Source organism: Dipodomys ordii, unplaced genomic scaffold, assembly GCF_000151885.1.
Source record: "Dipodomys ordii isolate 6190 unplaced genomic scaffold, Dord_2.0 Scaffold86, whole genome shotgun sequence".
Classification (NCBI taxonomy): Eukaryota; Metazoa; Chordata; class Mammalia; order Rodentia; family Heteromyidae; genus Dipodomys; species Dipodomys ordii.
Window position 1 is genome coordinate 448,793 of NW_012267302.1, and position 14,523 is coordinate 463,315.

Below are 14,523 nucleotides of genomic sequence, written 5' to 3' on the forward strand. Positions count from 1 at the left end.
TGATATAAGGGAAAAGGTGGGGCTTCAAAAAGCACTCCATATCTTAGTAACAGAGGACCAGAATAATTGAGTTTGAAGCTATGTTAATAGAAGATTCCCAAGTTAAAATGCAAAGAATACACAGTTGGGGCTGGGAAGGTGGCTCAGTGGTAGAGCACTTGCCTTGCATGCTCAAGGCCCTGGGTTCGATTCCTCAGCACCACATAAGCAAAAAGAAAAAAGCCAGAAGTGGCACTGTGGCTCAAGTGGTAGAGCGCTAGCCTTGAGCTGAATTGCTGAGGGACAGCGCCCAGGCCCAGAGTTCAGGCCCCACTACCAGACCCCAAAAAAAAAAAAAGAATACACAGTTGCTCAGGACATCTGACTGTGCAGCACTCAGCATCCCCACATTGAGATATATACACATTTCCAGAGTGGAAAAGAGGTGCCTGGATTACCTGTGTGCCTCCCAGAGGCATTCCCAAGTCCTGTCTGTGGCCAGGAGGCAGAGCTCTAGAGCCTTTTCATGTTCTACACACTGCTACCTTTCATGCTGCTGTGGTGTTCCTTCTGAGCCTTTGCCATTCATCTGGGATTTTGCTATCTTTTCTGCTGGCCTTTGTTTGTTTTCTTGGTAGGGGAAATCAGGAGTTTGGATTCACATCCAAAGCACTGAAATAGTAAATATTTGTTTGCAGTACTAGTGTTTGAACTTAGGGCCTTTTGCTTGCTAGGTGGGTACTCTACCATTTTTAGCCCCCCAAACAGTAATTTTGGTAGATAAGAAAGCAGTCTCCCAGAATCCTAGAGATATTTTTATATTTCCAGAATGTCCTGGTTTACCCCGCCCCCACCCCACCCTGCAGCGAAGTTCTTGACATCAGAGGGATCTATTACAATCCAGAGATATACTATTCTCCTTTGTTAAAAAATATTTTACACACACACACACACACACACACACACACACACGCATATTCATGACATTCCCTGTGGAGATTTACTCTCTGCGAGGAGAAATAGAAAAGGATCAGCTGGCTTCTATAAGGAAAAGCAGGTTATCAAGTAAATTGGATATTCTTTCAGGGTGGACTTCAGACCAAGATACCTAACAATACTTCCATAGCAGGCCTAGGTGGTCAAGAGCCACCAAGAATTCAAGACCCTAGTATTTGTTTATCCTTCATATGTGAATACACTTAAGTCCCATTACATATCTCCAAGAAATAAGTAGCCAGAGGCAGAACATTTTCCCTATGCAGAGGAAAGGAAATGAAGCCAGAGTTCAGCTTCAGATGTTAAGGTTGTAAAGCAGTGAGACACCAACAGACTACTACTGAGCCAGAAAATGGGGGGGAAAGAGATCAGGAAGAAATGAACAACAGAATGATTAAAGTCAGGAGAGAATGGAGATTCAGAGAAAGTTGTTCATGCCCATGAAAAACTAAGAGAAAACCTAGGTTAGACCTACCAAGTCCTGCTGAAGGCTGAGCAACTCCATCTTCCATAGCCAGTTACCTCAGTGTTACCCTAGTAACCCTGATATCTTTCAGAATACTCTCTAGCCTCACCTGTCCAAGCTGGCACTAAACACACTTTATACTTTATACTTCCCATAGTCCACAGTGGTCTAGTCAGTCAAGGACCACAAAAAAAAAAGCACAATCATTACCAAGAATCTTATCTGGTAGACTGAAACCTGGCTTCTGTACCCAAGGAATAGTGTGTCCTATGAAATAATAATATGTCCTAGTAAGGAGGGCAGCAGCATCTTAGACTCAGCTACCACTTGACTTAAGAGCTAGGGATTCTAGGAGGAAGACTCAATTACAGAACAAAAAAGCTAGAGTTTTTTTTTTTTAAGTGCTGAAGTAAAAATTTTACACAAGACCATTTACTACTTTTCCTTCTCCACAAATACTGAAAACAAAGGTGAGTGTGCAGGTAGTCTTTGGAGAGCTTACCCCCAGCATAACTGGAGCCCAAAAGAAATTGGAGTAAAACCATCTGTTATATTTGGTATGGATTCCAAGACAGGGGCTCTCAGCACTTCCTTTTTCTTAATACAGGTAAGCTGTGGGCTGATCTAAGATCTCTTTTTCCAATCTTAGGCTGTCTCCTTCCCACAGAGGCATGGAAACATGCTATCCTGAAGATCTGGTTCAATCTGGACTGGATCCTTTTCTCTTCATTAAGATGCTATGTCCACCAGACACACAAATTTCTGTTCTCCCCATTATTTAGGAAGCAAGAAGACAGGCAGACACAACCCATTCTGTGTGGTCGCCAAAGTAATGGGAGCCTGGATTTAAACCTTGTGTCCTTTTCCTTCAGGACCTCCAAGTAGAATACATGAACTTGCTGTGTCCCCTTTCAGCTGCCTGGCAGATCCCTGAGCTCAAAGCTAAGCTTCTGTGCTATCCCTAGGACTGGCCATCAGCCTCAGCAGGAGGCAATCACCTTATCCTCAGAGTTACTGGGTGAAGAGTCAAGGTCAGATCCTGCTCTCATCAGGCTCCTTGAATTGAGCAAGGACTATTAGGATCACCAAAAGCTTAGCTCAGTTGAGAGTCACAGGGAAGAAAACAAAACCAAAGTTTGGAAACTTTGGCCCCACCAGTAAGGCAAAGGAAATTTTCTTGGGAACAGGGCTAGAAGTCAGTACAGAACAGCTGCATAGATTTATGTACTTCACGACCGGACTTTTAGTCCACATTACTGAGCATTTGATTTGCTTCTCTTTACTGGGACTTACCAAAGCAGGGCAAAGTCATTGCTCAGTAAGTCAGTACTTTCCTCACTAAATTCTTCAGCCCAAGATTAGACCTGGTTTTAGCCCTGAAGATTCTTGGCATAGTTGCCAAGCTCCCACTACCAGGGTCAGAACTAAAAAACTGGGAGGGAAAAGAAAAAGCCTCCAGATAAAGCGCTGCTTTGACCTGAAAGAGGGTGGCTCTTTCTAGCCCAAGCTGGAGGTAGTTTGGCACAGCAGAGGAGAAAGGACCAAGCCAAATTCAATTCCTGCTCCTCCCCAGATAGACCAGGATCTAGCTTGCTTCCTATCTGCAGGAACTGGTACCTCTGGGTGAGGATTTTTCAGGAAGACAATCCAGTCAGAAAGCCTCGAGCTAAGGAAAAACACAGGTGAGAAATTCCCACATCTTTCCTTGACAAGGAACCTCCTCTACTCACTTTATCTTCCCTGTTAACACTCACTCCCAAGGCCAGTGAGATGGTGTCCTTAGGAAGACTATCTAGTCAGAAAGCCTTGAGCTAAAGAAAAAACAGGTAAGAAATTCCCACATCATTTCTTGACAACCACCCTTGTTAATACCACTCTCAAGGCCAGTGAGTTGCTGTATATTCCATCTTGGCTTCTAGTGACCCTCTGTCAGGTAGCCAAGAAAAGCTCTGCTCAAGAAGTCATTTGACCTGTTTTCAGGATGTTCTGTCCCAAGACTCATCCCTCTCTACTTCTGTTCCCTGAGGATGGAAAATGCTTCAAGGGCTGAGGTCTGGCCCTCCTCAGATGTTGCAGGACAAGAGAAAAGCTCTCCAGGAGAAATGAGCTCAAACCAAAGTGAAACAGACTGGTTCAGGATAATTAACTAGATCACCTGCCAGAGGTGATCTAAGATAGGCCAATGCGCTCAAGGCTATAAGCCAATACTAAATGAGGCCTGAAAATTCAAATATGGTATGAAAGGCTCCGCAAGACAAATTGATCCAACTGAGAAACAAGTGAGCTTGTTTTTGGATTAACAAAAAGAGACAGAAGTATGTCTGAAGGGAATATTCTAAGGTTGAGAGAGATGAAGAGAGCACAAAGGCCCACAGCTCAGGCCAGCTAGCTGGTTCTGGTGTGCACTTTACTGTGCAGAAGATCAGAGGTTTGAAAGCAGGTGACTGACATCAACAGGCCCCTGGAGAGTGGGAGACCAGGCTCTTTGGAGGCAGCACTCTTACAGAGAACCAAATGCCTGCTGTCAGTATCATATAGGAAGTTGCCCCAGCCTGGGGATGCCACTTCCTGAGGAGACCATAGAGAAAAGAGTGGGCTAGAACATATAATCTAGTTCCCTGGAGCAGTGCAGCCTAGCCCATGAGCCCTAGGGCAGGAAAGATGCCAGGAGGGCCAGGGAATCCCACCTGGACTCTCCACACCCACTGGGAGCAAGCATTTGGCAAACACCTGATTTCGTTTACCCAACTGCCTACACTTAGCTTGTTGCTAGCTTTACTCAGCCCTCTTGGTAACTGGGCTCATCTGTTCTCCTTGCCCTTGGTTTTTCGTTTCAAAGAAGTGTCAGCCTGGTCACCACTTTCAGTCATGTCCACACCACAGCCTGATTGGCATCTTTCGATAAGAGGTAGGTATCAATATCCTCAACTTGAGTCAGAGAGAGGCCCTACATGTTCTTCCCCCTCCTTGCTCCTGAAGCCATTTGTGCCTTCCCTCTCCAAGCACTCTGCCAGTGATAGGTCTCCCCTCTTCACAAGAGCTACAGTAGAGACCTCAGAGCCAAAGTGGAGCTCTGACCATGCTTATATCAGAAGACCTGTCATATGCCTCCCTGAGCCACCAGGCAAGCCAGACTCCAGCACCAGAGCTAGATGGCTGCAATGATTCAGAAGTAAACAAGATTTCCTGGCACCTGACAGCCAGCTCCCCAACTAGTAAAACCTCCGTTTATAAGCCCCAAAGTCCTTTCCAAAGCCCAACCATGTTTTTAAAAAAATGAAAACAACAACAAAAAACAACCTTGTGTCCAGGCCCAAAGTACCCAAGCATGGGCTAGGAGAGGCCTTTTCCAGGCCCCTGCCTAGGACATTTCCTCAACAACTAGGGTAGCATTCAGCCCTTCTGGGAGCTAGACAGGGTTAAAGGACCACTCTTCAGGAACTGAGGCCCACATTCTTTCTCCCCATCCTATCTCCCAACTGCCAAAGCAAACCAGGCAAACAAGGCAGCCTCAGAAATCCTCTTGTCCCATTGCCTCATGTCAGATCTGAACAGAAGCAATGGTAGCAGCCCCTCCCTAGGCTCCCTTTCTAGCCAATCCAGTAGCCAAAAGACCAGAAACTGCTAGATTTCCTTCTCCCTCTTCTTCTTTCACGTTTCACCAGGAAGGAGCCTACACTACAACTCACACTCTGAAGGTATTTTGACCCCCACCCCCCAGTTCTTTCTCCTTAAGTGGCTGCTTAGCTGAGGGCTGTCAGAATCAAACCCCACACAACCCGCTTCAGGCCTGTGCCCATAACCCCATGCTGAAGCCAGGCTGAGTATTCCCACACAATAGGCACAACTGGTCATCTAGCCACTTGTCTTCTCCCTGCCTGGAGAAAGTCTGTCTCCTGGAGAAGCAGGCCCAGACCCTTCGGAGGAGACAGGCCCCACTGATCCTCAGCATGCATTTGTTCATGGCTTCCCTGAAAGCTAGGAATCCCCTCTAGACCCAGCCAGGTAGGTCCATTCCCAGTCCAATCACTTCTTCTAGTTCATGGAAAGAGGCCTAAGAGATCCACTGGTTCAGTCAGACAAAGATAACTTCAGCTTCCACTGGAGACCTGCTTTGGCCTGGATTGAGTTGTAGGCAGCTGAGATGGGGCCCTGCAGGTAGGTTTTTATAGACCTGCTCGGGCTCCTTCTTCTAGATCAGCTGTTCTCAACACTGCAGCCTGCAGTAGAATCACCTGGAGAGCTTGTTAAAACACACTCGCTGGGCCCCATCCCCAGAGTCCTGGATTCATTAGACCTGGGCTAGAATTGGAGAGTTTTCCTCCAAATGTGATTGGTTTCCAGGTGGTACTAGTATTACTATTCTATTGTCTCCACATTGAGATCCACTGTTCTCAAGTCTCCAGAGTCAACGGGCCAGTGGAGGACCATCTGCCGGGAACTGTATGGATAGAATGAATAGCTTCAGGATTTGGGGAATGGATAAGAATAATCCATTGATTTTTCTGGGTGTCTTAATGTTTCCTATTTTTCTGGTTGTGGTGGTAGTAGGGGTGGTGATGGTGTGTGTGCCAGTCCTGGCCTTGAACTCAAGGTCTGGAAATGTCCTTGAGCTTTTTTGCTGAAGGCTAGAGCTCTACCACTTGAGCCATAGCTTTACTCCAGGTTTTTGGTGGTTTATTAGAGATAGGAGTCTCACAGATTTTCCTGCCTGGGCTGGCTTCAAATTGTGATCTTTATATCTTAGCCTCCTGAATAACTAGGATTACAGGTGTGAGCCACCAGTGTCCAGCTTGCCTTTGCTTTTGATTGACAACATACCTATTTGTTGGATACATAAGACTGTTTGATACATTATATAGATTATACAAAATATACATTACATATTTTGATGTTAAATATATATATTGTAATGAACAAATTCAAATATTTAGCATACCTGTACTTAAGATAAATGTACCATTTCTTGTTGCTAAGAACTCTCAAAAATCCTTTCTCCTAGTTATTTTGAAACTGACTCTCTATTTCATCCAATAGAACTGCAGAACTGATTTTGAACCCATTGTGACTTGGGGCTCATTGACAGATAAGCTTCCCAGCCTCATGGGTACTGCTGGGAATGGGAAGGCCATCTGGGTGCTTCCTGAGACCAGATACAGCCTGGACTGAAGAGAAGAAAAGCAGCCAGTAGGGTAGGCTGCTGCAGCCATTATGAAGCAGGCGGTCCACCCAGCTTTGGGAGATCACACACCAGCTCTCAGAGACAGAAGTGATGCTCAGATTGAATGCAAAAACAACCTTTGAAAACATCTATCTCTGGCACCCCAGGCTCACTCCGAGGTAGACTGAGAGCCTCAGTGAGCCCCACTGTTTCTGTTGTTTTTAAAATTTGTTAGTTTGCTCAGCATGGCAAGGAAGAAGATGTAGATACATCCCAAGCAGTTAAGCAGAATTTCTGGAAGGGAAACCAGGCAGCAGGAAATTCTGTACAGAATCCTTAGATGCTAGATAAATGGTTGGTGCAGTTCAGAAAGGAAACAGATTTCAACAAAGCAACTTGAGCAGGGGATCCTGGGAAGTAGAGCATCCCATAAAACTGCTAGAAAGGAAGTAGTAAGAGACAGGATGGGTCTGGGAAGGTAGCTCAGTGGTAGAGTGCATGCCTCTAGAGTTCAATTCCTCAGCACCACATAAGCAGAAAAAGCCGGAAGTGGCACTGTGGCTCAAGTGGTAGAGTACTAGCCTTGAGCTGAAGAGCTGAGGGACAGTGCCTGGGCCCAGAGTTCAGGCCCCATGAATGACAAAAAAAGAAAAAAAAAGAGAGAGAGAGGAAGGGAAGCTGGGTAAACCAGACTTGCAAACTTCAGTTATAAAACTGAAGGAGTAGGTAGGCTCTTCTTCAGGGACAATGGGTAACCATGGAAGTCTTAGAGGAGAGGCATGATGTAAAAAAGTTAGTAATAACTACAGCAGTCTCTGCCTGCTCCTGCTGTCACTTCTACACATAGACTTTATTATATTATTTTAAAATATTTATATTTGTGCCGGGTGCTGGTGGCTCACGCCTGTAATCCTAGCTACTCAGGAGGCTAAGATCTGAGGATCGTGGTTCAAAGCCAGCCCAGGCAGGAGAGACCGTGAGACTCCTATCTCCAATAAACCACCAGAAAACCGGAAGTGGCGCTGTAGCTCAAGTGGTAGAGCGCTCGCCTTGAGCTGAAGAGCTGAGGGACAGCGCCCAGGCCCAGAGTTCAAGCCCCACAACCGACAAAAAAAAAAATTATATTTGTGTCTGTCCTGGGGTTTGAACTCAGGGCCTAGGTGCTGTCCGTGAGCATTTTTGCTCAAGGCTGGCACTCTACCACTTGAGCCACATCTCTACCTCCAGTTAACTGGAGATAATAATTTCATAGACTTACTCCTTTATGATGAAGGCTCTGGAAAAATTAGGAATCAGTGGAACATTCCTCAACACAATAAAGGCTATTTATGACAAACCTACCACCAGCAATATACTTAATGGTGAAAAACTAAAGCCATTTCCTCTAAACTCAGGAATGAGACAAGGATGTCCGCTTTCTTCACTTCTCTTCAATTTAGTATTAGAATACCTAGCTACACCAATAAGACAAGATGCAAACATAAAGGGGATCCAAATAGGGAAAGATGAAATAAAACTCTCCCTCTTGGCAGATGACATGATCTTGTATTAAAAGAATTGCACGGGGCTGGGATGTAGCTCAGTGGCAAAGCGCTTGCCTAGCAAGTGCAACGTCCTGGGTTCGATCCCCAGTACCAAAAAAGAAAAGACAAAAAAATACAGTTAAAAAAAAAAAGAATTGCACGGACTCCACTCCCAAATTACTCAAGCTGATTGGAAACTTTGGCAAAGTAGCAGGGTATAAAATTAACCCTCAAAAATCAATGGCTTTTCTGTATGCCAACAATGAGAAGAGCACGGCTAAAATCAGGAAAGCAACTCCTTTTGTAATAGCCTCACAAAAAATAAAATACCTAGGAATTAACTAAAGAAGTGAAGAACCTCTATGATGAAAACTTTAAAAACCTGAAAAAGGAAATCAAAGCAGAGCTTAGAAAGTGGCAAAACCTCCTATGCCTCTAGATTGGAAGGGTCAACATCATGAAATGGCAATACTTCCCAAGGCTATCTTCAAATTCAATTCCATACCTATCAATATTCCAACCTCATTTTTCAAGAAAATAGAAGAGGCAACCCAAAAATTCATATGGAACAATAAAAGACCCTGAATAGAAAAAATGATCCTTAACAGAGAGAACAGTGCTGGAGGAATAGCAATACCACATTTCAAACTCTACTACAAAGCCACAAAGCCATAGTAATCAAAACAGCTTGGTACTGGCACAAGAACAGACCTCAGGACCAATGGAATACAATTGAACACCTAGAAATGAACCCACAGACCTAAAGCCACCTAATCTTCGATAAGGGAGCTAAAAAAATAGAATGGAAGAAAGACAGCCTCTTCAGTAAATGGTGCTGGCAAAATTGGTTAATCATGTGTAGAAAACTAAAGCTAGATCCTTATATATCACCCTGAACCAGAATCAACTCCAAATGGATCAAAGACCTTGGAGTCAAAGCAGACACCCTGAAAACATTACAGGACAGAATAGGAGAAAGCTGAGGTCTCCTTGGCACAGACCAAAATTTTCTTAATAGAGACCCAGAAACACAACAAATCAAAGAAAGGTTGGACAAATGGGATTGCATGAAGTTAGAGAGCTTCTTCATGGCAAAGGACATAGCTAGCAAGATCAATAGAAAGCCCACAGATTGGGAGAAGATCTTCACTAGCCATACAATAGATAAGGGTCTCATATCTAAAATATACTTGGAACTCAAAAAATTAAATCCCCCAACAACAAATCCTCGAAGAAACAACTGCCCAATAAATAAGTAGGCTAAAGACTTAAAGAGAAACTTCTCTGAAGAGGAAATAAGAATAGTCAATAGACACATGAAGAAATTCTCAACCTCTCTAGCCATAAAAGAAATGCAAATCAAAACAACATTGAGATATCACCTCACCCCAGTTAGAATGGCTATAATCAAAAACTCTAATAACAATAGATTCTGGAAGGGTGTGGCCAGAAGGGAACTCTACTATATTGTTGGTGGGAGTGTAAACTTGTTCAACCACTTTGGAAAGTAGTATGGAGGGTCCTCAAAAGACTCTACATAGAGTTCCCCTATGACCCAGCAATCCCATTTTTGGGTATTTACCCAAATGATCACAAACAAGACCATACTAAAGCTACCAGCACACCTATGTTTATTGCAGCATTATTTACCATAGCTAAGATATGGAACCAACCCAGATGCCCCTCAGTAGATAAATGGATCAAGAAAATGTGGTATGTGTATATATATATTGGAATTCTATGCCTCCATCAGAAAGAATGACATTGCCCCATTTGTTAGGAAATGGAAAGACTTGGAAAAAATTATATTAAGTGAAGTAAGCCAGGCCCAAAGAAACATAGGTCCCATGATTTCCCTTATTTGCAATAACTAGCATATGTCTGGGACAAGCAGAAAAGGTCAAAAGCTATGTACATATGACCAGGTAAGATGATGTTAAGCGAAATGAACTCTAAGATAGAGACACAGTGGGGTTTTTTTTTCTTTTTCTTTCTTGCTATTGTTTCTAACATATTTATAAAGTACCATGTGATTCTTTTTTGGTTGATTTATATGTCCCTACCCCACGGTATAACCCCTGTTTTCACTGTATTTGATGTCGGTATAATTTGGGGAGGGGATAGGAAAAAACAAAATGTTTAAATAGGGATACAGGTTGACCCATTGTAACAATGAGATATACAAGATAACCCAGATGCCCCTCAGTAGATGAATGGTTCAAGAAAATATGGTATATATACACAATGGAATTCTATGCCTCCATCGGAAAGAATGACATTGCCCCATTTGTTAGGAAATGGAAAGACTTGGAAAAAATTATATTAAGTGAAGTAAGCCAGGCCCAAAGAAACATCGGTCCCATGGTTTCCCTTATTTGCAATAACTAGTATATGTCTGAGACAAGCAGAAATGGTCAGATAAGTGGACATTAGGCGAAATAAACCCCAAGATAAGGACTCAAATGGTTTTTCTTTCTTGCTATTGTTTCTAACTTATTTATAAGATGATTTCTTTGTGCTTTGTATGTCCCTCCCCCATGGTATAACCCCTATTTTCACTGTATTTGATGTTGGTATAATTTGTGGAGGGGAAGGAAAAAAACAAATTGCTTAAATAGGGATACAGGTGGGCCCATTGCAACAGTGAGATGTACAAGACATTATGTTGAAAAACAAACTTTACAACTTTGGTGGGGGAGGGGGTGGGGGGGCTGGGGAAGGGGAAATAAAGGAGGAGGCAACAATGTACTCATTACCTTGCTCATGTAATTGTAACCCCTCCATAAGGTATTTTCACAATAAAAAAAATAATTTAAAAAAAGACACTGTTGAACAACGAACTTTACAATTTTGGGAGGGAGGGATGGTAGGAGAAAAACAAAGGAGGAGGTAACAAAGCTTGATAGGAAATGTACTCATTACCTTGCTCATGTAACTGTAACCCCTCTGTACAGCATTTTTACAGCAAAAAACATATATATATATATATATATATAAAAAGAATTTCATAGACTTTCTTGCCTGCGATGGCTTTGAACTATGATCCTCAGATCTGAGCCTCCTCAATAGCTAGAATTACAGGCATGAACCACTGGCACCCTGCCTAGACTTTGTTTTTATCATGTGATATAAAGAAAGGGGCTGGGACTTCAGAACCTATTCTGCAGGAGAATGCAACTTTAGACAACGTTAGAGAGATGGAGAGTACAGATAATCCAAACTAGGAGATTAGGGAATTGTCAGAGCCAACTCCTGCTCCTTCATAACATTAACCTATTCCTATGTGGCCTCTGAACAGGTAGGTTAGCATCTCTAAGCCCCAGTAGTCAAGCAAGGCTCTTGCCTTGCTTGGGAAGGGAATACACAGATTATGCTAACATATGCTTGGAATGAATGAAAGCCCTACCTAGAAAAAAGGTGCATTTTAGCATCCTTTGCTGAGCCTAGCAGGTAGTGCTAAGGGGGCCAGAGAATTGGATGGTTGGAAGAATATTTGAACAAGACACTTCCTGTTAAGTCCCAAACCTGAACAAAAGCACAAAGGCAGGTGGAGTAAACCCATCTATTTTTCATGCTCCTGAACTCAAACCCAAGAAGTCAGTAGCAGGGGTAATGTGGAATAGAAAACAGATAAAACATTGATAAGAACTGGATTAATATTGCAGGAGGGGCCAGGACCCAAGTGAGTGTTGTAAGAGAGAAAAGGCCTTTCAGACAGCTCTTCCAGGTGTGGCCCATCTGGAAAGATGCAATGGACCTACAGGCTTTAAGGGATTGGTGGGGCTCTGGGCAGGGCTCTGGGTAGGGCTCCAGGGCTGCCTGAGAACTAAAGGAGCAGGATGAGGGTGAAGGTTAAGAGGAGATTCCTTTTCTGAATTCAGGCTCCAGTTTTGCTGTGTGACCTGGACACCTGTTGCTGTTTCTCTGGGCCTCATAAGGGTTCATGTACCTGTTCTCCTAAGTCAGACTAAGTCAGGTCATTACCACATTGCCATGATCAGGTTGGGATGTAAAGTGGGGAGGCAAGCTTAGGAGAGATGAGACATAAAAGCAGTTTAGATAGCTCACTTCAGCCCCTGACCTGCCCCTCCGCCTCCTTTATTTTTTGTGGCCCTATCTTGAGTAGTGGTTGGTCCTGCTCCATTCCAATCCCCCTGGAACCCATGCTCTGAAAACTAGCTGTCCCCTTGGGTTCAGGAAGGGATCCCTAGAGACCACAAGCTCAGGAGAGACTCTGCAGCCATACTCGAGGCTCAGTCTACAAAGCTTGCATCTCCAACCCCTGTGTCCACACCTCAGTGTTCTGGCAGGACATCTGGAAACCAAGGCCTCTACTCAGTTTTTGCTGCTTTTACGTTTTCAAGCTTGATTTGCAAACCAGCATGTCCTACTAAAATGTAATCACATCAATGCCATCAGGCATTCCCTTCATTTTAACAATTGCTAACCAAGACCCAAGGAGATGGAGTGGTGATGGAGAAGTCAGCTGTGTTTTCCTCTTTTTCACGCATGTGCTTTTTGAGTGTACAGATGCCAGACCTGCTACACAAGCCATGAGCAAAGCAGGAGCAAAGCAGGGAGTGACTTCCCTAGGGCCACAGTGCTACAGAGCCAGAAGCCCAGCATCATCAAAGCTAAGCTATGCTTGGGTCCCCAAATCTCCTGAATAGTGGGTGGGGTTTTGCTCTGATCTACCCACCATGGATTGATGGAAAGCTCAGGAGGAAAACCCGAGAATCTCACTGGGTTCTTTACAATTCCATCCCAGCTCTGCAGATGAGACAGATGTCCCCCATAGCATGGGAGCAAGTCCCACAGCCTGTAGAGAGCCACATGCCAGGGCTTTCTACAACCCACTTTGGAGCGGTTCAGTAGCATTTGAGATTTGAAGTGCCATATGCTTAGGTTTGAATTACAATTCCCACATTCATTGGCTGGGTGACTTTAGGCAAGTTGCTTAACCTTTCTGAATCTTTGTGGGGTTTTTTTCCTTTTTTTTCCTCAAATGAAGCTAATACTATTTCCTGGGGTAGTTGAGAGGCCTACCCAGTGGACCAAACTGCTTAAGATCAAATAGACTCTTGGTTCCAAGGGTCTCACTGTGAGAAGCTTTCTTAAAATGAACACAGGACTGTAGACCTGGTGGGGCTCCATCTTTTAGTTCTAGGGGTGGTCTGACTTAGGCTGCTGATTCCTCTTATGTTCCAAGCTTCCTGACCTGTGACATAGGTTGAAAGCTAAGCTCCCAGATGAGAGAATGTCTCTACCCACTGGGAGTTAACAGGAGGCTCACTGTCTACCTCATCTAGCACTTCAGCTGCCAGTACACAGTCTCACTCCACAGCTGGAAGTACATGGACAGGACCACACCCTCAAGGAGTGACTCCAGGCCTGACTCCAGGCCAAACCACCTGCTTGCTGGAAAAGTCTTTTCCTGGAAAACCACTGAAAAAGCCATCTGAATGTAAGGGTCAGGTAACCCATCAATGGAATTTCTTTTACCAGAACCCCAAAAAGACATATTTTCAGTGTTTCAATTATTTTTTGCCAGTCCTGAGGCTTGAACTTGGGGACTTGGGCTCTGTCCCTGAACTTCTTTTGCTCAAGGCTAGAACTCTACCACTTGAGCCACAGCACCACTTCTGGCTTCTTCTCTTTATGTGGTACTGAGGAATCGAACCTAGGGCTTCGTGCATGCTAGGTACACACTCTACCACTAAGCCACATTCCCAGCCCAATATTTTAACCTCTGTTTAAACATCAGCATCTTACTAGGCTCTGCTGGCTCACACCTATAATCCTTCCTAGCTACTCAGGAGGCTCAGATCTGAGGATTGTGGTTTGAAGCCAGCCTGGGCAGGAAAGCCCATGAGACTCTTATCTCTAGTTAACTATTTAAAAAGCCATATGTGGAGCTGTAACTCGTGTGGTAAAGTGCTAGCTTTGAGCACAAAAGCTCAGGGATAGCCCCAGGCCCTGAATTCAAGTCCCAGGACCAGCATGTGCATGTGCATGCATATGAACATACACACACACACACACACACACACACACACATACACACAAATATACAAATAAATATCAGGATCTTTTGCATAGAAAAATCACATTTCCAGTTCTTGATAGATAAGTGAGTGGAACAGGTACCTACTTAGTGGTCTCTGCTAATGTCCACTGGCCATTCCCTATTCTAGGTAGGATACAGTCCCCTCAGCCTCCCATCCAGCTGGCTCCATTCACAGTATATTACTTACCTGTCTACAAAAGCCATGCAGGCACAGGTGCACCCTGTGTTCCCTCCCCTTTCTGCCTGCTTAGACACTGCTTGGAAGGCATGAATGATCTTCACCCTGCTCCAGCTCTTTGTGTGGTCTGTGATGGCCTCAGAGTACTCTAAG